This window comes from Coturnix japonica, chromosome 1 (assembly GCF_001577835.2).
Source record: "Coturnix japonica isolate 7356 chromosome 1, Coturnix japonica 2.1, whole genome shotgun sequence".
NCBI lineage: Eukaryota > Metazoa > Chordata > Aves > Galliformes > Phasianidae > Coturnix > Coturnix japonica.
This window is the reverse complement of record NC_029516.1, coordinates 145,294,893-145,317,809: the sequence shown is the minus strand read 5'-3', so window position 1 is coordinate 145,317,809 and position 22,917 is coordinate 145,294,893. Positions and strand designations below refer to the sequence as shown.

The following is a 22,917-nucleotide window of genomic DNA, read 5'->3' as shown; positions in this document are numbered from 1 at the left end:
ACCTTTCCTAAAATCTTATTCAAACAGTTAATATAGAAAGTACCCCAAGAATAAGTTACAGGATTGCTAACCTAATAATAAAAAAGTAAGTAATAAAAATCAAGTTTCAAAAACACAACCTGTTGTTGTGTCTTATCGAGTCAATTGATGCTGTTTGTTATTTAAGAAACTCTTCATATTGCAATACAGTCCCTAATAATTTAAATGTCCTACGATGTGGTATTTTTAAATGCAGCCTATGGATTAGATATTACTTAATTTCACAGTGAAAATGTGAGAATCCTATTATTCCATTATTAAGATAAATGGAGATAAAAACTCAGATTGTTCATGTATTAGATTTACAAAGGATCCTGGCTGCTAACAGGTTTATTGTACTAATAAATGAACAAATTTATGTTAAATTTCTGAGGAAAATCATGCTTTGTGTGTATTAAATAGAATTAAGTAATTTTTAAATTGATTAAATAATTTTTTTATAAAAGAAAATTTGCTGTGCTTTTCTCTGTAAAAAGGAGAACTCTAATTCTTGTACTTTCTTCGTCATAATTCAATTGCCGTTTAATCATAAGTTATGTTATAATATGTATGTATGTAGCATATATTTATTCAATAAAATGAAAAATTATAGATTTACCCTGGAAGATTATTATCACCTAATACTAAACCACATTCCTAAGTGCCATATCCACACTTTTCTTCAGTACCTCCAGTTATGGCAACTCTGCCACCTCCCTCAGCAGACTGTTGCAATGCTGATCAGTGAAGAAATTCTACCCGACACCTGACAGAAACCACCCCTGGCACAACTTGCAGCTGTTTCCTCACGTCCATTGTAGTTGTATAGGAGAGTATAAAGATGAGAAGGGCGTACCTGAAGACAGCTTATGTCACAGTCCTGTTATGGATTTTATTTCAGTCATAACTTTTGGAAATGTCAAACAAAATTTTACATACAATGGATTTATTCTCTCTCTTTTCTAGCTAGAATTTAAATAAAGGACTTTCAAGAGTAGTTGTAATCTGAATGTCTTCGTTCTCCTTTTTGAAGCTTTCAAAGTCACCCTGTAAAAGATGAGGGTATAATAAGTAGAAAAGTAGCTTGATCCATTCATTTATTGTAGATTCCGTGTTGCTAATAATTGCTCACAAAATATTTTAGGCTGGCCTCTCACTCAACTGAGGAAATTTAATTTACCTTCTATAAGATGGGATAGGAAAAAAAGATCAGTGAATAAGTCCATTATACAGTTTATCAAATGGATCTTTATGAGGATATTGGAGATGTGATTTGTGGCACTATTTAGGATACATTGCATACTACATTATTATAAAGTTCAGGTTTGTAATTTAATTATGTGCCAAATTATCTTCATTTCTAACTGCAGAAGTGACTGGGCCAACCCTGACAGCTGACATAAATTAAAGATTTTAAGTGGTCTGAGTGTCATGGACTGCAGTAAAGGCTATGTTATATAGTTTTATACTAAGTGTGAGATTTTCAGAGCCACCTAAAGATTAAAATGAATTACCAAGATCCTGTCTATTCTACTGTTATAGTAGCAAATGTTCACTGCAAGGTTAGAACAAATTGCTATTTTTTCCCAAGAGAAAACAAATGGATTTCTAGAGGAGAAAACTGTGATATTCTTTCTGGATTAAGGGTCCACGGCAGTGTAATCAAACATAGAGACATTTCAGGGCATTTACTAAAAACTTTTTAAGGCTTATGTCAGAATGCTGGGGCATACAGTTATTTTCCATAGTGTCTAGATAACTCAATAAATTCACCATAGCTTTCCTTTTTCAGTATACTCTTATCATTTTAATGCTTCACTTTTCAGATTTCCAAGAGTCTGTATTTTATTTTTACAATACAGGTATTTATACAGACTGGGCAAAGAACCCCTTGAGAGCAGCCCTGTGGAGAAGTAACTGGGGGACCTAGTGGATGAGAAGTTGGACATGAACCAGCAGTGTGTGCTTACAGCCCAGAAGGCCAACTGTGTTCTGGGCTGCATTAAAAATGGAGCAGGCAGCAGGGAGAGGGAGGTGATTGTCCCCCTCTACTCAGCTCTTGTGAGGCCCCATCTGGAGTTCTGTGTCCATGCCTGGAGCCCCCAGTACAGAAAGGATGTGGAGCTCTTGGAGTGGATTCAGAGGAGGAAGGCCACTAAGATGATCAGAGGGCTGGAGCACCTCTCCTGTGAGGAAAGGTTGAGGGAACTGGGCTTGTTCAGCTTGGAGAAGAGAAGGCTCCAGGGAGACCTCATTGTGGCCTTCCAATACTTGAAGGGAGCATATAAACAGGAGAGGGAATGCCTGTTTACGAGGGTGGATAGTGATAGGACAAGAGAAAATGGTTTTGAAATGAGACAGGAGGTTCAGGTTAGATATTAGGAGGAAGTTTTTCACATAGAGGGTGGTGATGCACTGGAACAGGTTGCCCAAGGAGGTTGTGGATGCCCCATCCCTGGAGGCATTCAATGCCAGGCTGGATGTGGCTCTGGGCAGCCTGGTCTGGTGGTTGGTGACCCTGTACATAGCAGGGGTGCTGAAACTCCATGATCACTGTGGTCCTTTTAAACCCAGGCCATTCTGTGATTCTATGCTTCTATGATGTGATAATTGATATTAATTTCTAAAAGGATATGATACTTTCCACTTTTAAAAATCCCTTGCTATCTTGTGACAGATGTATTATTTTGAGATACATATGCATAAACATATATGTATGTATACAGAATGCTTTTTTGAGTTAATTATGTATCAAGAAAGTCTTAAAATTGATTGTTATTTGTTTATATAGCTCTTATTTGTTTTTGACAGGCTTTCTTACTCTAATCCATCTTTTTAAGTTTCTCATTTTAGTTTAGTTTTTTTATTATTATTGTTGTTGTTGGGTTGTTTTTTTTGTTGTTGTTGTTGTTTAGTTTTGTTTTGCTTTTTTTTTTTTTTTTTTTGTCCTCAGAGAAATAATGAATGCAGTTGTGTTATGGTTACTGCAACTTAATGTTCAGCTATAGTTATTACTCAATATGTGTATTAAGATAAATGCATCTTTTCATTAAAAAAAAAAAATCATCACCATCATTTTTGGAAATTAATGAAATATATTCTATATGAAACTAAAGATTGTGTGGGTAACTGAAGTCACTTTTTTCTATCCAGTCTGGGTATTACTTTTTGTTCCTCTGTTCCCTGGGTTGTTTCAGTGAGCGTGGCTGATTTTTAATAGCTCTTTAACTCAAATAATGGCACACTTCTACAAACTGAGTACAATTTGCTACCGTTCTAATGTTCCACAGAAGCTTCATCTCTTGTCATGGGAAGATGAAGAATGTATTTGGAAAGTGTACTTTGTATCACAAGTACTCCTCCAGTGCAGCAGAGCTACTAAGCTATGTTTCTTCTTAGAAGTTTGTGAAGTGACAGTTTTCTGACAAGAATGAATCAGAATAAACTTCTTAAGTTTCCATTTTCCTTCACCTACACTATTATAACTTAAAGCTGGTGGTTAAGAAAAATGAATGTTTTCAGTTATTTTTACAAAATATTACTGCGGAAATGAGGGAGATTAAGTTGAATTGTGATACAGAGGTCATTTAATAGGACTTGGAGATGTAACTAACATTCTGGAGCAACAAAAGAGAGAAAATTTATTGTGATCATTACAGAGGTGCCTTTCAGCTGGCTGCAGTTGATAATATCCTCTCACAATGCTTTCAATTTATTGTGGCACAACTTCATAGGAGGAAAAACTTGTGAAACCAAGATTTACTTGTCAAGACAACCATGGGATAGTTGATGTGGTTTCTACTACTCTATAAACAAAATTTAGAGAGCAAAATCTCAATGTCTGAGTAAGTGTCTGGGCATCACTTGGAGTTCACGACAATGAGGCAGGTATGAAGTCATGCCAGGAAATCACTGCAAACATCAGTGTCAGGTTCTATGAAGGTAAAAATGGTCAGACACAGTCTATGGATGAGTGGCACATCCACAGTGATGAGACAGGTCAAGTCACACTGCAGCTCAGGATCAACAGGGTTCATGGCTGTGAACTCCTTCAACAGAGATGAAGCAGGGACCAAAAGCTCTACGGGAACAAAAATTGATCGTGTAAGTTTGTAGTGTGAATGGAGGTCACAGGTGAAGCTGCTTGGGGTAATTAAGGCCTGTTTGTGCGCTCAGGGCTATAACAGAAAGGTTCATTAACCTGGCAGAAGTCTTGACATAAAGAATCTGGACTATACAGTGCAGGGATACAAGGGGGACTATACAGTATAGGGGGTACAGTACAGGATGGTAAGATAGACTGTCCAACAATGATCTAATTGATTTTTATACTTGTCTGCAATAGCTTATCTGGCAGAATGAAGGTCTCGCCTCTCTTCTGTGATATGGTATGATATATGCTTGAATCTTCTCTGTGAAGCAGGAAACAGATTTTACCCCAATAGCTGGCAGGACTTTAAACTATATATAAATGGAGAAAGGGATGGATCAAGGCTCACTATAAATGAGCTTGGAAGAACAGTGCCAGAGTTTCTGGTGTGGCCAATGGCTCATCTGAAGTGCATCTACACGAGTGCACACTGCATGGGCAACAAGCAGGAGGAGCTGAAAGCCACTGCACAGCAGGCAAACTGTAACTAACTTGCAATTTACTGAAACATGGTGGGATCACTTCCACAACTGGAGTACTGCAATGGATGGCTATTATCCCTTCAGAAGGGGTGGGCAGTGGTGTGGCTTTCTGTGTTAGTGCTTTGATTTTATAGAGCTCAGGGCTGGGAATGATAAGGTTGAGTCCCTGTGGGTAAGGATAAGGGGGAAGGCCAACAAAGTGGACATCCTGGTGGGGGTTTGCTATGGACTGCCAAACCAGGATGAAGAGGCAGAGACTTCTGTGAGACTTAAGTGAGACTTCTGGGGGAAGGATCCCGCTAGACCTGCTGTTCACAAACAGAGAAGGACTGGTGGGAGATGTGATGGCTGGGAGCTGTTTTGGGCACAAAAATGGTGGAGTTCTGTACTCTTGGTGAAGTCAGAAGCAGGGTCAGCAAAACTGCTGCCCTGGACTTCCTGAGGGTAGACTTTGAACTGTTTGGGGCGCTGGTACCTGAAAGAAGGTTGTGGCAGGGTAGAAGTTGACCTCTTTTCATGGATAACATTAATAGGACTAGAGGGAATGGCCTCAGGTTGCTCCAGGGGAGGTTTAGGTTGGATATTAAGAAGAATTTCTTTTCCAAAAGAGTGGTTAGGCTTTGGAATGGGCTGCCCAGGGTGGTGGTTAAGTCACTGCCCCAGAGCTGTCTAAGGAAAGGGTAGATGTAGTACTTAGTGACATGACTTAGTGGGCAATATTGTTGGTAGGTGTATGGCTGGACTACATTATCTTGGTGGTCTTCTCCACCCTTAGTGTTTCTATGATTCTGTGAATCCCTTGAGTGATCTCATTAAGTGTGTTATCATTGTTACTTCTACAACCAGCATTAATCTGGAAAACAAACAAATCCGCAATTGTGTGTCCATTAGTCCCCGAAAAATAATGTAATCCCTTTTCCCTGTCTGCCAACACAACTGCAGATCTTTTCATTCATGAGTTCATCTGTTTCTTGTTTTGAATGACCATGATGGTACTAACAAAAAGGAAAGCTTCAAAATCAGAATAACCTTTGCCAAGATTAAGAATCAAATAGGAAGACACCAGTTCATCAATCCTAATACCCTACTGAGTGCTCATAAAGTTATTATTTAAGAGTAAGTTATGTGAGTTTCAGATTTGGACAGCAGATAGATACATTTTTACCAGCTAGAAAAATGTCAACAAAAGCCTCTTTTAGTCCCGTTGAAGGAAAGTGAATATTGTGAGCTGCAAAGTGATCCAGGTTTGCTGTCTGTAGTGAGATACTAATACAGAAGGCCAAGCTGTAATTGTTCAGATACTTGATTTGAAAGGGTGATACATATGTTCAAAACAGCTTTCTTCATGTGAACTACAATGTGGATAAAGGAACAGTGTTGTTCCCAATGTGATTCAAAGCATGCATAATTAAGAGCAGTACCTGAATAAACTCCATTGCATTCTTCACTGAAAAGAGGAATACAACAGCATGATACAGGATTTTCCGAAGAAAAACGTACTTTGAAGCAACAGCAGCATGCATCTCAGCAGCAAGAACAGCCTTATGTCTTGAATGGTGCTGAGAACTGAGCAATGGAATGTACTCATCCCAGATAAAACTGCAGTGCTTATATGTGTGGATGACGACTACCCAACAGCTACATCATTCACTGTAAGACTTTTGTTCCTGTGATAATTATGCATTTTTTGCACTCCAATTATATCATTTTTTCCTGTAGCCCTGCCTGTCAAATATCAGAGATGATACTGGTAATGACTGTCATCCTACCTCAAATATATTTAAAAGTACTGCAGTTTCATAAAACAACAAAAATGTATGGGGGCTTATAGTATTTATATAAAGAGGAGATTCATATTCTGATGGTTAGGGCAATCTGAAAGATAGAACTAAGCAAAGCTCTTGCTACAGTTAGTGGTTATTGAAACCACACTTAACTGAAGCTCTTTAGCTCATGGAGAGAAGGTAGCACCTCCAACAGGCAGTTCATCCAGCCCTTAAAATAGATATTTGAAACAAATGGAAAAAATTCATAAGTCAGTGAAAAGATCTGAAGATCCTTCTGTGTCTTCACTGATGATAGAAGGCGCTTTGATAACTGGCTTAAATTAGGTGACTAACTTATAAATGCAGAAGGTAAATGAGATAAATCTCATTTTCTTAAACTATTCTGAGGACATCAGCAATTTGCAGTCAATAAATTCTCTCCCTTTCACTAGATTTTATTAGACCTATTCATATTAGTTCAGAAGAGGTAGAAATATTTAACTAGTGATGTTAATAACTCATTGGAATTAACAAGAATATTCTCTCGTGATCTTCAGAGAATAAAACTTTGAATAATAATCTGCACATCCTTGACAATAGCTTTTGATAGTGTGAAAACTGAAGACAGATTTTTCTTTCCCAAAAGGATTAATGAACATTTCTCTTATACCTTTTGCTGCAGTCTGTTATCACTATGAATATTAAACTGCTTTTAAAACTTTAGGAATGTTTAAGTTATAAATATGCTGTCCTGTTGGATGGTGGATAAGGATAAACACTCTTACCAACCTAAATCTTCTAGCATGTTTTCTTGGTAAAATTTATTCCATCTTTCTGCTTCATCTCTCTCTTCTCCCCCATTCTTTCTGTTAAAATATACTTATTTCTCTTGCTTTCAAAACTTTTCCTTCATCCCTCATACATTTTGGAAAATGAAAAAATTAATTCTCTTCTTTAGCCAGTGAATTCCATCAGTCCCATCACACATTCACTAGATTTCTAACTAGGTACCTTTGTCCATTTTCTCCAGATAGTATTCGCTCTATGAAGAAGTATTCTGTAAAGACCAGTAAGCAATTTCACTGTTCCTTTTCAAATCTTTCTTTAGAATTCTCCTTTGTTAGTATGCCCATAAAAATGGAGATTTTGATTGCAGACTGTCTCACTAGTAAGCATTGCTTCTGATCAGTTCTCTATCTCCTTTTACAAAGAAGCAGGTTTGGGGGTTTGGGGGCATTTTCTCCCTTCAGGCCTCTGACCTTGGCATTTCACAATAATAAACACCTTAATTCATACTCAGAGCTTGATATTTGCATTATATGCAAAAACTAGAAAGCCTCAACTCTGAGTTTCTCTCTGTTTTTACTTGGGAAAATTTACCAGAACATATACATCACAGTAAAACATACTTGCTTTCCAAATGTAATGTTCCAATCACTTAAATATATGTTGTAATTTGCCTCTGTTAACCATGTCAACTAAATAATCCACATTTCATAGTTGATGTTGTTCAATAAAGCTTTCAGACTTGTGGTATTTTTAACTTTGAACTATATGTGTGCTTGTCTTGTGAGAGAAGTTGGGGAAGGATGTAATTACTCATTTAGCTAGAAATAGAAAAAAACTTGACCTGTGTATCTAGAACTGAAATCTGTCATTGTACAACTGCTTCTTTTACGTTGGAAGGTTATAAATGCTACATTCATTCAGATTCAGTCATAGTTATGTAAATCACGGTTTTGCAGTCACTTAGGAAATGTATCACATTAATCTACAGTGGCAGTGTTCAACAGAGTCTAGAAAGTTGTTTGATTTTTCACTTTGTAAATGACAGTTCTTGATTTCCTACAACACTTTTGGATCTGAGACAAAATATTGTTTCACTCACTACATATTAGCTGGACTGTTACAGATGAAATACAGAAGTTTTGTGGTTGGATAATATGATCAAAATTCATCACAAGCTAATAACTATGATTTTGAACATCTTAATTGGAAATCACACCGTGTGTGCAGCACAAAGTAAGATGTCTGGATGACAGCAAAGAATTTGACTGGTCCTTGTGCTGATAGCCTACAGGAGGTTTTAATATTCTGAAGTCACACCAGATGGGCAATCTGCTGCAGTATACCTTGGCTCAGCTTTAAACTGCAGAGGTTTGATATCTGATGTCACCTCAAGGGAAAAACAATAAACAGCTGCACTAATGACATTTTTTAATCTCCCTACTCTTGATTTACCTGATGTAATAGTCAGGTTAGGATGACAGTAGAAAGGCACACAACACCACAGTATAAATATAAACAGGGAGATCAGAAATGGAACTGCAAAAAAAAATGAGTAACTGTTATTTAACTGCTCAATGCATTCCTTCTAATCTTTTGTGAAAAATTTAACTTCTTGTTGCTAAATGGAACTGGAAAACCATACAGGCAGGAGAAATAAATGAGAGAGAAATTACAATTTTAAAACGAGTATTGTAAAAGCACACAGATAACATATTGATTAATTTTTATAGCTGTGAGAATGTAGTCAGTTTTCTGAATCAATTGAGTTATTTATTCTGGGAGTGAGTAGATAGCAGTACCAGCCAACCCCTCCTCCAGGGTTTTGCTGGATAAATTATTTTGTTGAATATTCCATGGAAACAATCTGAGTCAATGTGACTTCTGTAGCCCTTGATTACAGTCCCCAGAATTGGTCTTTTGTGCTTTTTGATAACAGACATCTCCTAGCTTCAGGTATTTCATGCTGTTGTGTATCTATTTCAGTGTGGGTTTTTAGCAGCAAGAATACATGTAGTTTACGTTTCATCAGTTGGGTGACTCTGACCAGAATGTTATATAATGAATACATTCTCTACTGTATATATTCAACTTTTTAAACTGACTTGTACATTCCAGGGTTTTGTTTGTTTTCAAATAATCGGTAGCTTCAGACTACATTTAGATAATGTTAAATAGGACAAATAAAATGTGAGGAGTTGTTAGAAGCTGTCATTATATATAACTGATTTTGAATTAGGAAGCTGAAAAAGAAATTACAGTGATTCAGATTCTGTTGTGTAGAAGCATTTACAGTGGGTTTCTGAATAAAGAACATCTAAGTGTTTTGGCCTACTGTGGTTGCATAAGTGCAATGAATGAATGTCTAAGGAAATAGCCTGACAAGTTCACTAGAATTTCCATCTGGAATACATAAGGAAAACAAAAAAATTAAGGAACACTTACATGCACATTAGCACTGACTGAGGTCCCTTATTTCTGACTGCAACTGGTTCTGTGCCACTTGTTATGTTTCATAGTTTTTAATTAACTCAAGTCAGTTATTGAGAAACTTCATCATGATAATGAACTGAACACTAACTAAGAATTGGGCTTTCCACACAAATGTGAAATGCATAAAAGATGCACTGAAAATAAGCTCAAAATAGATGAGTCTATGAGTGATGGAGGAGCCAAAAATGTAATGCCAGGAAAAAAAAGATATCTGATAAAAGTCCAAATTGAAAATGAAATACATAACTGATTTTACTGGGAGATAGAAAATTAAAACATAAAAGCATAAATTAAGATTTGCCTGCAAACTGAATTCTACAGGGCCAAAATAGGCTTAAGTTATGTCAACAGTACTTCTGACATTACAGACTTGAAAGAGAAAAATGAATATATACGTATGACAAAATGACACATGGGCTCAAATACAGATACAGATCTGTTCATGCTATGATAACTAGTAATTTAAGGGGGAAAAAAAAAAAAAGAAGAAGAAGCAGCTCCACTACTCTGCAGGAATTGATGACAGTGAGTACAGCACAGAAAAAAGATGTTACCATTGCTATCAGTGCTCCTTCTTAAATCCCCCAGTGCAGCAATACACAGAATTCTCTAGAATAACGGGGCTTTCAAGTTGACATTTTGGGTTTTGCAGAGAGTTGTGCTGTATCAAAATGTGATACTGGAACAGGCTGGGAACTGCAGTTTGCTCGGGAGACATTACGTAGTTCGAGCTACTTAGTGTAGACCAGGTTAGAAGACTAAGTTCCCAACATTTCCCAAAGTCAGTACTAGATGCTGACAGAGCTAGAGGTTCTTTACAGTTTTAATGAAATGTTCTTGTGTTTTCTGTCTTTAAGCAGCTTCTTAGTTTGAGTTTTATTCTTCAGGAGTTTTAATGAAATGTTCTTGTGTTTTCTGTCTTTAAGCAGCTTCTTAGTTTGAGTTTTATTCTTCAGGAATCCTAGGGAAAAAAAAACAGACACACAAGTGGGAATCTATTGCAGTGTGTTATGTAGGATAACTTACGGGATAACTTGCCATGCAGGAACTGAATAGCCAGATGCACAAATCTGAAAGAAGATTAGAATATTATTTAACAACAAATTCAAACTGGATTATGATAGACAGGTTGCCTTGTGGCTGAGGTTAGAATGTTACTTGTCTGGTCAAGAGCAACAAACATCATGGGCTGGTACCTCTGAAGTACTGGTTAATGACCAAAATCCTCCCTAGGAAGCAAAGGTCTAAATGTTTCTTTCTAAGTGAGAACGTTTTTCATTGAGATGCATAGTATAGTACAGTGAATTAAAGTCATTTTGGAGTTTTGTAGCTGAATGTCATTCTCTTTAAATGAGATACTGGCAGTGAGATGGTTTTGATTGCTACCAGCTGCCAATACCCCTGGGGAAAGCAGAGCTACTTCTATAATGGAAGATGAACAAGAAACCTGCTCATCAAACACATCACAAGTTGTGTCAGAGGATTACTGAGTTAAATAAAATAGATGCGTGTTTACACTCTTTGAGTCATAAACAAGCTGTCTGTGAGCTTTCTTTTATTCTTTTTTTTTTCCTTCAGAGAGCATTATGTATTGTTGGCATGCTAACTGCTTATTGCAGCTCCTTATTCTTGAATTTACAGAATACATGTCTGTAGATTTCTTATAGTAAATAGATATACAGGTTGCAATTTCAAATTAGATATTCAAAACTTGATACAACCAATGGGATGACGTAACTCAGGGATCCAATACCTACCATGCAGTTCAAATCAGGTGTGTGTGTTGCATGTGGTCAGTTATCTACTATTAGCTTATATATGAATAATTTAGAAATACAAACTAGATTGCACCTCATTTTGGAAAGTTTAGCCCATATGTTTTATGAGTCCTGTTCTGTTTCTTCTCATTACACAAGCTTGCTCTCAGTGTGCAGCAGGAAATTAGCTGAAAGCAGTGAAAGAAGAACTGAAGACTGGCAATGCAGTTTAAAAAGTCGTTATAAATCTGTCTTTACACCAGTGCATCATCAAATGGTTGCGAATATGAAGTGTATCTCTGAGTTGGCACATTCTGCTCTCAGGCCCTCAGATAAGTGACCGATTTTCAAACTATGACATGCTGCTAAATGTTGGATGTTATGTAGGTAATTTTAGTAGAGGTGTCTACTCGGAGGTCACACACAACCTTAACAATGTTAACAAAGAAAGAATACCTTATTATTTGCATGTGAAGTTTCTGTGTACTTATTATATATATATATTTACTATTTTACATAGATGTATATTTATTGTTTATATTACATACAATATTCTTACATTTATTTGTATTATTTTTTTCATAATAAAAAGCTAAATTTAATTGAAATTATCCTAAAAAAAAAAAAAACAAAAACGAATGTATACAAGACTGAACAATCAAACAACAATGCGAAAAGAACTAGGGAAGGTTTGGGAGCCAGGTGTGATGGTTTGAGTATCTCATACTTTTCAGAGTTCTGTAGTCTTCATACATTTCTCAGGGATCCTAACTTAGGTTTATGTATATGCATAGAACAAGATAACCTAGACTAAGAAAAGAAGTCTTTTGGACAGAAAAGAGGTTGGTGCATGTGTTTAGCCCTGATAGTCAGCATATACCTGGACAAGGAAGGCTTATTGTTGATGCAGCCAAAGAAGTTCCTCTAAAGCATAATGGCATGCAACTTAAATTGGTTTCCAAATACTATATAAGTCAGTTCTTTTTTTTAACTCTGACTAGTCTGTTAATGTAGGCACCTGACTGAAGTTGGGTAAAAGGAATTCCCTCCTTCTCTTTCATGCTTTGAACCTTTTAGGTGAGGTGCTTTTCAAACTCTTCTCTGTTCCCTTTTGCTTTGAAGGGAGCCTTTACTCAGTATCTTCATCAAGGTGTTTCATTTTTAGGTCTTGCAACTTTCATGTCTGACCACCTCAAAACTGGAATGTACTGATCTTTAGAGCAGCACTGGGAAGTGGGAAAGCTCACCGCCATCTCAGAGAAAAAGGAACTAAGAACCAAAGTAGTTCAAGTGAGTTGTCACCAGACACACAGTGAACCTTAGTCAGAACAGAAACTCCAGTCCTAAATGCCATTCCAATGATGTATTTGTATCCTTCACACTATGAAACCCCACATTCTGGTCAGTTCTGCTCAGCAACTACACTTAAAGATCACTGAAAACATAGTAGAGTCAATAAAATTCCCATGACCTGCATTTGTGTCTTCAACATTTTTATGTTTTTAATATTTTTCATTGGTGTTTTATTCAACAGTCTATACAGGAAGTGAAACATGCTTGAGGTAAAGAGTGGCAACCTGTAACATTTTGAGGATGGCATTTTGAGAGTAGCAATGCACTTGGAAACACAAATTTCTGTTCCATAAGATAAAAATAGAGACTTAACCCGATTTATTTATTTATTTTCACAGAGGCTGTTTAATAAGAAGATCACATTGACTTGGTTTATATGAATTATGTTCATGTTGAAAGACGTGTAGGCCCAAATTAATGATTTCTGTGTAGCTGTATATATAAGGTGAGAGCATCTTCTTCACTAAAGTTAGCCAGTCAGTGATATCCAATCTTGAAGGTGGGTGTGTGCCTGCACCATGAGCCTGCTGTCTGGGTCAACCTAAGGGGACTGGGGCTTTCTATGCTAGTGCAGTACGTGAGGCAGTGTGTGTCTGTGTGAGATACATGCTGAGCTTCAGTGCTAGCTGAACGTGCAAAGATGCATGCATGGAGTCTCCAGGTCTATGGGTGCAGTGCTCTGTGCTCCTGCAACCAGGCAGGAAGAATCTTCAGGCCCAGAGCTGTTGGAGGTGGCAGCCACATGTAAACAGTCCTTAATACTGTTCTTGTGTATCACCATATTATCCAAAGGCTTCCTAAAAATTGTTCTGTGTTGTTCTTTTTCTCCCCCAGCTATTATCCTTCAAAGTTACAAAAATATTAGGCGAATGGAGAGGTGGACAATTAAGAACAATATTTTCAGTGACCAGCCCTTTAGGTTCTTCCACTGAGGAAACAAAGAAACAAACAAATAAACAAAGAGAAAGAAGGCAGAAATAGAGATCCAGCTTAAATCACTTCCAGAAAGCTTGAATTTTGTCATAATGTTTTAGATAATAAAGCGTGATCCTCTCTAGGGGCAGTCAAGGCCCTTAATGCTCTGTAAATAAGGAATTTAAAAAAAAAAAAAAGATGGATGAAAAATCATCTGGCATTTTTGGAAACTTGGCTTGTGGCATGGTTAATATTGCACAGCAGATGTAACATGCCACAGAGGCCACAGCTCACCAGCTGAGGTTAGCAGACTTTGAGCAGAAACCACAAGAAGAGATTATACCCATAGAAACAGTTTATTACAAGAGAGCTGAGGCCGTTGGCTGTGGATGAGCTAGAGAAATTTATGCTGTGGTTTAACGATCACTTTAAACTCTTGCAGCTGTGAAGAGGCAGTTCAGATTTCCCCAGCTTACTTTTCCTGCTGCTTTACTCACACAAACAATTGTGTTGGACAAAGAAAGAGGATGACAGAGGGGCAAGCAAGATAAATATTCCATTTTTAACTTGGACCAGTTTCTCCATCTGGTTTAGCACCTGGAATCATGAGCTTTTGTGTTGGCACAAGTGAGGAGTTAATATAAGGCTGAGAATGAATAGCTGAGCAAGGGAGTAGGATTGGATCTCTTTATTCAGCTGGTTTATGCTGTATAAAAATGACTGCAGAATTATGGTGTTGCAATTGCTTTGTGGATAAGTAGCAAAATGATTTCCTCATAGTTCATAAAATAACTCAGGTTGGAAGACACCTCTGAAGGTTATCCAGTCCCACTTACTGATCAGAGTAGATCTTGCTCTGGAAGTAGTTGAAGTTGCCCCATGCCTTACTTTGCTGGATTATGAATATTTCCAGGTGACGTTGGCTTTAGGCAGCCTGCTCCAACACTTAAATCCTTTTTTTTGGAAAGAGTTTTTTTTTCTTTATGTCGAATTTGAGTTTGTTCTGTTGAAGCTAGTGACAGTTGTCACTTGTCTTTTTTGGATGTGTGGGCCTCAGAAACAGGCTCTGTCTTCTCTATATTCCTTCTGTAAATAAAAAAATAGAAAGAATAAGGTGAAAGAAATAAAGCAGATCCTCCAGTGGCTTTCTTTTATTGAGCATGAGCAAATTCAGCTTTTCTCAGTCTCCATGCATATGGCCAGTGCTTCAGTCCCCTTTCTAACAATCTTAATGGCCTTCTTCTATGTTCTCTTCAGTTTGATAACATATCCCTTGCACTGGGGAGCCTGGAACTAACACTGTATTTCAAATACAGCCTTGCAAGTGCTGAATAAAGGGAAATAATTGACTTCCTTGACCTGCTGGCTAAGCTTTTGCTAATGCAGCCCAGTATGCATTTAACCTTTGTCACAACAGGGTACATTGCTGATTCATATTGAAGTTATGGTCCATCAAGACCACTTTCTGTCTGTCTTTTTTTTTTTTTTCTTTTTTTTCCCAGCAAAAATGTTTTCAAGCAGTGCCTGTACTTTGCAGCTCGCTAGTATATGCAGGTGAAATAGTGAAGTGATTCAGACTTTCAAACAAGCCTGTATTGAAACTATTTTCTAGTGATGTCTCAGTCTTTTTGGCTCCTCAAAAATCTCTGGTGCCTTCTCTCCCTCCCTTACGCTCTGTTAAGGTTCATCTTTCCACTCTCACTTTATGCTCATTCACGATCCTTCTCCTCAGAAGAGTAAGCATAGTAAGAGCAGAACACTGCAAAATTGAGAATGAAGATAAGAAGGGGAAAAGGTAAGGATGAAAAACATAAATAAATTATATGCAGGAATGTGTGCTGCTTACTTTTGTAATTATTAGGGTTGTGGCACAGATAGCAGAATGTATAAACAATCAAAATAGAGACTATGAAACCCGCATATGTTACTAACATTAGAACATAGTTGTCATGTCAGATAAAGCTCTTGTAAAAGTACATTTTGTTCCCTTTGTAATGATTTTGCTTTTGAAATTGCTCTGCATGAAACTGTGTTTAATCATTACAAGTGTGACTATCCGCACACTGTTCAAATGCATTCTTCTACCTTACTTTATTTCTTATCAGGAACAGCACTCCAAACAGTTGTCTCAGTATTCATATCAAAGCAGACAAAATTCAGACCTCTGAAGGACTGAATTGCCTTATACATTTTTCTTCATCACAGAGAACAAAAAACGCACTTTCAAGATCACTAGGTGTATTTGTAGTGCCTTGCTCATTGCAAGGAACTTTTTCTGCTGTAACATTCTGCTTTGCTCATTCTTTTCTCCATTGTTATAAATGAATTCATGAAACAGTTCTTTCTTTTTTTTGTCTCATAAATTGAACGTTCTTCAGTAACAGAGCAAGAATACATGGACAGAAATCACTGAAGTGTCAGCTCTATTGAAAAAATATTCTCTTACTTACGTTAGTGAAACAAGTGGATTTAATAAATGATGACATTATTCTATGAAAAACTGCAAATTTCACCAAGGAAAGCAACGTGGGAATCATTTTTTCATATTCTATTTCTTCTATAGTATTTTAAAGATGGAGGCCCCTAACTAAGGTAACATGTTGAGGGGGAAGAGAGTGTTATAACAAGATTCAAGCGTGAAGGTTAGATTCAGCCTATGCTCTGTATTTTATGTTATAACAGCCCTAAGAATAAAAAGATATTTTGTTTTCCTTATTTTAAGAATTTGTGACATACTAAGTTCTTATTTTTCTATTGCAAGCACCTCAAACTTGCTAAGAGACACCATTGCTGCTAGTTCCAGCCCAAATGACAGCAGAGTATCAGACACGAATTTGGTGGGGTAAGATTGAACGATGGCCATTTAAGAAATGGTGACAGTTTGAAAAGGTTATGTGATTTTGGATATTTTTCTATGAAGCTCTTCTATACAATTTGATCCCAGTTTTCATTTTATGTAGAATAATATGTGGACAATAATGCATGCAAGATATTTCAAAATCAGTATGACCAGTTCATACATAATTCATTTCTGTCTTGTATGACTTCATTATGTCATGTATAACTAGCACTTTGTACTGTCAGACTGAAAGGCTACAAAAAATGCTTAACCTTGCAGTATAAATCTTTAACTTGTAATTTTGAACAGTTACATGATATTGCAGCAAGCATTATCATTCTCAAATGTGCTTTCTCAGATACCTGACTTAAGATAACATAATACAAGACTTTAGCTGTTTACTCACAGAGGTCTGCTTTTTATAGAAACAAATTTTTAATAACTCTTACCAATCTAAGAGTTGTCATAAAGGAAATACTTTCAGCTATTGGTATTAACTGTACAGAGTAGCTACAGCCTACTGTATAATATAATGTATATGTATATATAAATATATATATGTATATGTGTATATATATATATGTATATAAATATATGTATAAATAACTACATATTTCACCAATTGTGTCTGATAAGAGAGCATGAAGTTACAGCCACCTTCAAGGTGGGGAATCTATGACACCAGTCAGTAGCTAAGGACTATTGCTGCCTTATTGCCTAAAGAAGCAGACAGTAACACAGCCGATGTGGTTTGTAACGTAATTGTGTGGCACATCAGACATCTATACAGTTGGTTATTCCAGAGGAAAAAAGGTAAAGATTTCTTTCAGAAGTGAATTTGCAGTTACTAATGTTCTGTTGCGTTTATGTTAATATATCTTTTTTTTCATACAATTTCATGGGCATCAGCTGGAAAAAAAATGTGTCCTAAGAAAATATTTCTAGAACAAGGTGTGATGTGTATGAGCCAGTTTGCCTTGGGATGTTCTTCTGCAGAGAAAGAAATGAAAGAAAAGTAGACCTTCTGTTGCTTCCTTCACACTGTGCAAAATGGATTACAGGGGCTTAACCCTAGTAATAATGTAATCAACACATGATAAGAAGATTGACCTAAGCACTTTGACACCAAAATTAGGTGAGCAAAATCTCCCTTCAGAGGAGTTTTGAAGCACACACTTCTCATCATTGAATAAAGAAACAACTTGAGTGTACTCCCTTTAGGATGGGTTCATTTTGTCTTTAAAAACTCACCCTTTGCATTTTTTTTTTTTAATTTTCACATTGAAAATAATGCTTTTGAAAATAACCATCCATGGTTACTAACAGTAGCTCCTCAATGGTATGCAGGAGAAGCTGCATTCAGGGTCAACAATCTTATTACCCAGTTTTAAGTTTAATTGATTTTTGTATACAGTGCTGTGTGTTGAGTAGGAAGCTGAATCAGAACTGATCATGTTAAGACTTACTACACCACTGCCCATCACTCTGTACTCCAAGCAGGCTTAAAAACCTTAATGTTTTTATTTTAACTGCTTCATTTTTCCATCACAGTCTGGAGGCGAGGATAATCATAGGGATTGATATGGATTTCTTTTTTTGGGTTACTAAGCTTTATTTTGCATTTTAAACTGTTGAGTAGTTGTTGGTTTTGTTTGCTTGTTTGTTTTGTTTTGTGTTGTGTGGGTGTTTTTTTGTTGTTCTTTCAAATAGATTTTTTTTTTTTTCCCCTTTAAATGCATTGTTATGTGTATATCTCATGTATGCAGAGAAAGGATCACTACACAGAAGCGGAACTTGAATGACTTTTTGATATCTTACATCATCGTGGTTTTAAAAATAATATGTTTGTTCAGATTTCTCTCCTCACAAACTGTGATCTAAGAACAAGGGAACCTCACGACAACCAACAATTACAGGCAGAACATCTCAGAAATAGTCTTTAAAGGATGAAGCCTCAGGCAAGTTCTGTTTCCTGTAATGTCAGAAGAAAAGTTAATATAAAGCGAGTCTTCAAATGAACAGAAACTAATTTGATACTTGGCAGTAGCTAAGGAAAAACTTCTTTCTTCTTTAACTTCATATTCTGTTTTGCTTCTCTTCTCATGCAGAGAGTTTGTAGGTTTTTTTTTTATATTTCTTTCTCGAAACTTTAAGGCAGAAGACTCTAGATAAAACAAATGATTCATTGGAAGACACTTCTGAGGGGAAAGGTGTACGTTAAAATTACATATGAAGAATGCTGATAGGAATTTTATATTCACCTATTGCCCGCAGCAGCCTGGCATGTGAGATTATTTGAGGATGCTAATTTGTTCACTGAATTCCATTTCCACTGTATTTGAACCAGCAGTAATGCTGGGAATGCAACTACTGTTCTTCATTCTGTCTACAGGTCACTGTAAAACTGCTGGTTCAGAAGCTCCTCCTCTGGCCTGCCACCACCTTTTCACGTCAAAAAAGTTGCTAAAGACATCAGTTCTAAACCTGAAAAGGACAAACAGATGACTCTGCCATCATCTCTTTGTGGAGATGTGGTTGGCACAATGCTTCCTCCTAATGTCTGACCTTGCAGTATCATTGCAACAAATTAATTCCAGCCCATAGGTAACTTATTTGTGTAGAAGTTGGCAGAAATTGGATGATTTATCAATCTAGTCCTTCATTTGCAATTGTAAATAGACTATTGAGTAGGCAAGTTCTATTTTCATCATACAAATTGACCGTCTTGTACAGAATTATTCAAATTCTAATACTAATTTGCACCCAGTGCAATACTGTTAAAGTCAAAGAGTAAAGCAGGCTTTTTGACCTCGCAGAGCAATTGGCCCATTTATTTTTCATTATGTTCTATTTGATGTTTTACTTGTTAGAGAGTAAGGACTGTCCATAGTCTGTAATTGTATTCCCATAAATTAAGAATAAAATTGAAGCCCTCCTCCAAGGCAGCATGCTGCAACTGAGTAGTCTGATCTTTGTTGCTGAGGTATGGTTTTTATCAGTTTATTAATCTTCTTCCTAGCCCATGTTTTAATGCAGTGTTAACATCATATGGTCAGTACTGATCACAGAATTTCATTTCCCATACAGTGCTGATGGGAGTACTTCTGACGTTAAGGATGTCAGATGCATAGAATAGAAACTATTTGGATTTGGATTGCTCATTTATTGCAGAAAATTCATCAGCTTGATATAATATCTCCTTTACTATCATCTTGGTTATCCTCTCTGAGTTTTATCCTAATATTTAGTGAGACCTATGTTCATTACTTAAAACTTTTTAAACAAGGAGCTTTATATTTTCTGTCATGCTCTCATCCCTTCTAGGAATATTTTCTGACTAACACTTGCAGATTCAGCTTATTCTTTATAGTTAAGCTTATTATAATTCTTTATAATTAATACTTTTTGAGTGTTGCAGTGCATGACTATAAGCTCTTCAGAAGAGATAGACAAGGAAGGTGGTGGCATAGCTTTCTATATTATAGAGTGTTTTGATTTTGTCGAGATCAGGGATGGGAATTACAAGGTCGAGTGCTTGTGAGTTAGGATGAAGGAGGGGGCCAACAAGGATGACATCCTTGTGGGGATCTGTTATAGACCGCCAAGCAGGACGAAGAGGTGGACGAGGTGTCCTATGAGCAGCTGGCAGAAGTTGCATGATTGCCAGCTTTTGTTATCATGGGGGACTTCAACTTCCCTGATACATGCTGGAAGTATAATACAGCGCAGAGAAAGAAGTCAAGGAGTTTTCTGGAGTGTGTGGAAGAGAACCTCCTGTGCAGCTGATGAGAAAATGTAGCAGCAGAGATGTCCTGCTACACCTGCTGTTCACAAGAACTAGTGAGAGATGTGAAGGCTGGGAGCTGTGTTGGGTAAGGGACGTGGTTCAGTGGGGAAATACTGACGGTAGGTGGATAGTTAGACTAGACGATCTCAGCGGTCTTTTCCAACTTTGGAAATTCTATGATACAATGATAATTCCTGTCAAGATTTATTTCCTTTACTGTGAATTCTGCGCATTTTTGGATGTTGCTGGACATCTCATATTTCAGAAACCTACAAATGCTGTTTCTTTAGTGATGAAGTTTTAATGCAACAAACTGCTCACAGTCACATTTCTTTTTTTTTTTAAAAAAAAACTTCTGAGATTATCTTGATGATTTTGTCCTTTTATAAAATTGGTTTTCTGTAGTTCCTTTCCCCATACGGTACCATAACAATGTATAGTTCTGTATAATCATAGTGAATCAGCAGAACAGAGTGCCAGATAACTGACTTTTAAAATGTAAGCATTATGACTGCTGTTACATATGTGTTTTCATACACAAGTATATGTAACAAAAATAACTGTAATTGGTGGATTTCACAAAGAGTTCAAAGATTAATCCTTATAGTGACAGCTAAACTCAAGCTGATATGCTGAAAAGAGGCATACAAAGAAAATGTCCATAGTAGATCATGACACCTTAATTCCATTTTCTTTCATCCTTCTCACTTTATTTGGCCCCTTTTACAGAGTTCCTCTTACAGAAGAGCAGATAAAAGCTCTTCCTGTCCTTTAAAGCAGTGTCCTTCTCCTCCACCTTCTTTCTGCTTGTCTCTATTATGGATTTTGATTTGAATTATAATACACAGAGATTTGCTGTCGTGAAGTGACTAAATGGAATCCTATAGAACACTTTACAACATTTCTTGTTCGTGAATTTGTATCTTAAATTTATTGTTTTAATATCTCAAAGTCCAACAGCTTATTAACTTCTAAGATGCTCAGAATACACTTTTTCTGATCATGTGTCACTCATTCTAATGGTTTTGTTTTTTGAAGGACCAATAAATCTTATAAGCAGAGGTTTAATTTCCTCCTTTGAAAGAAAAAGGAAAAAATGATGGACGTACTTGATGTTGGCTGTATAATAATGAAGTATTCATCTCTTTATCTGTCTATTAAGGTCCTTTTCAGGCTGATAATTGGGAATTGATCATTGTAAAAAACTATATTACAGCAACAAAAATGACATATGCATTGTACTGATAGGATATTAATATTGGAATTTATTTCACATAATAATATTGTATGGAAAAGCATGAACTTTTCACTCTTAAGTTGTATTTTGAGAGTTTCAAGCCCACTTGGTATCTCTAATTGTTTCATGTAAATTTTCTTTCCCCCACTAGTATTGTTCAGTTAATAAGTACCAGAATTTTAATTTGATTTTGATTTCTTTTCATTATTATGATAAGCATTTTATCTTCTTTGGGCATTTATATTTCCATAGGTAATAAGCACAGTCAGTTGTAGCAAATCTCATAATTCTGAACTGTTTTCTGCAGGTTTTGTTTCTGTAAAATTCATTACAGTGGTTCATTAATGGAATAATTGGTAAGCATCAGGTGAAGGGTGGGAAGCAGAACAGAGAGAGGGAAATTCAAAGCATAGAGAATTAATTGATGAATAGAAGGATTGAAGGGAAACACACTGAAAGACTGCTTCACTAGTTCCAGTTATAAAAATGTTTCAGATTCAGTAGAGCATGACAAGCTGGGCTTTTTAGCAAGGTGGCATCCATCAGAGGGAGAAGTACCTTTGGAGTACTGTGGTCCATCCACACCAGAAATTTACAACATTTAGGAAAAACTTTCTAAGCCTTAACTTCCTAGTGTATTAGCAGTCAAGCTAGCATCAGATCTGGTAAAGCATCGCATCAGGAGGAAGCACACACTTTGGAAGAAACAGATATCAATACATAGCTCTCAGTGTACATCAGGACATCCTCACCATGTAAACAATATTACAGCTGTCATTGCTCTCCAGGGGGTAAAGCCTGTGTGGTCAGCGTGTGGTACAGAATCCATACTTGGCGCACATGGAGCTCTAGGACCAGCCAGGAACATACTGATGTCATTATGTACTGAGTTATCCACAGGAAGCTGTTGGCTGTGAGGGGCTGTAAGGAGAAGATGTGCCAAGTATAGCTGGGTCCAATCAGATCCAATGGCCCCACCTCAGGGCATGGCTGGGCCCAAGAACAAAATTGGTGGTACATCTTATGTTGTGATGGTCAATAAAATGATGCCTTCTCATTATTCTTAATATTGTGCAACAAGGAGATAGTATGTTGTGAACTTACAATATGTTTTGTTAAAAGCAATTGGGAGTATGATAAATCCAGACTTCAAAAAGAAAATGATGTATTCCACAATTCTATGTCCAGGTGGGATGAGTCTTAATACCAGTGTTTTTTAACAAATTTTTGATGACCTAGACAGTAGGATTGAGTGCACTCTCAGCAGGTTTGCAGATGACAGTAAATGTTGCAATTGGTACAAGAGAATTAAGGGATGCCATCCAAAGGGACAT

General features: G+C 36.7%; 2 long non-coding RNA genes across 2 annotated transcripts; both read right to left on the bottom strand.

The window, feature by feature from the left end:
• Positions 1–554: 554 nt before the first annotated feature.
• On the bottom strand, positions 555–9,683 carry LOC107308239. The gene is made up of 3 exons (XR_001552700.2): positions 9,648–9,683; positions 8,658–8,741; positions 555–1,065 (listed from the first exon to the last, which is right to left on the bottom strand). It is a non-coding gene; the product is annotated as an uncharacterized LOC107308239 (long non-coding RNA).
• A 5,007-nt stretch (positions 9,684–14,690) lies between these two features.
• LOC116652756 lies at positions 14,691–22,645 on the bottom strand. The gene is made up of 2 exons (XR_004305932.1): positions 22,336–22,645; positions 14,691–14,806 (listed from the first exon to the last, which is right to left on the bottom strand). It is a non-coding gene; the product is annotated as an uncharacterized LOC116652756 (long non-coding RNA).
• Between the last annotated feature and the right edge of the window lie 272 nt (positions 22,646–22,917).